Source organism: Cucumis melo, unplaced genomic scaffold (assembly GCF_025177605.1).
Source record: "Cucumis melo cultivar AY unplaced genomic scaffold, USDA_Cmelo_AY_1.0 utg001560l, whole genome shotgun sequence".
Classification (NCBI taxonomy): Eukaryota; Viridiplantae; Streptophyta; class Magnoliopsida; order Cucurbitales; family Cucurbitaceae; genus Cucumis; species Cucumis melo.
The window spans coordinates 13257-14323 of record NW_026124654.1 but is presented as its reverse complement, the minus strand read 5'-3'; positions in this window follow the sequence as shown (position 1 = coordinate 14323).

The following is a 1067-nucleotide window of genomic DNA, read 5'->3' as shown; positions in this document are numbered from 1 at the left end:
CCCTAATACATCAAAACTCATTGCCCACGGATAAAGAAAAACTGTTTCAACATCAAAAACAACAAAAACTAGAGCAAACATATAATAACGGATTCTAAATTGTACCCAAGCATCGCCCATTGGTTCTATTCCCGATTCATAACTCGAAAGTTTCTCTGGCTCTTTGCTAAGAGGGGCTAAAACTCCAGAAATTAGAAATGCCAAAATAGGAATAAGACTTGATATTATTAGAAATACCCAGAAAATATCATATTCGTAAAGCAGAAACATAAACGTACTCCTATCAATGTGGAAAATATACCGGATTAGTCGATCGGTACATGTCTCGTTTGAAGATTCATCCACTATAATCCTATTTATATAATATCTATTATATCCATAATAAATATATATTAAATATTATATATTTATATAGAGAGGATACATATAGTCGGAATTTCCATTTAGGAACTTTTAGTGATTGAAGAAGGAAAGAGAAGACGACTACTTTAGTTTTGTGCTTTACTAGATAAGGTATACCAACAGAAAAGCCTATTTGAGAATGTTTACAATGAAAGTTACCAAAGATCTTCGTTTCTCAAACTCTAGCTTGTCCACAAATAAAATACAGTAAGTCGTTCCTAGATCCATGTGATTTACTAGTGCATTCGATTTGCATTGGGTTATGGTGGAGTTTTTAACCGGTTTCATGTCATGATTTTGACTCCAAAAATTTACTAGAATTGGGTAGGTATCCCAAAGAAAAGAAGTATTACTAATTTCTTGATTTTGTATGGGAAAATAGGAAAATTTTCATATGTAATTCATCTACAAAGATAAGACATTAATGATGAACCAAATCAAGTGGCCAATTACAAACAATACAAACAATAATGAGGAAAGGAAAACGATTCTATTTTTGAATTATTAATAATATAGGGCTATACGGACTCGAACCGTAGACCTTCTCGGTAAAACAGATCAAACTTATTATTATCAAAATGATTTGAACTGTTTCAAAGACCCAACATGCATTTTTTTGCATTGGGCTCTTTCATTAACTGTTATAAATAAGTTAGTCTACCATA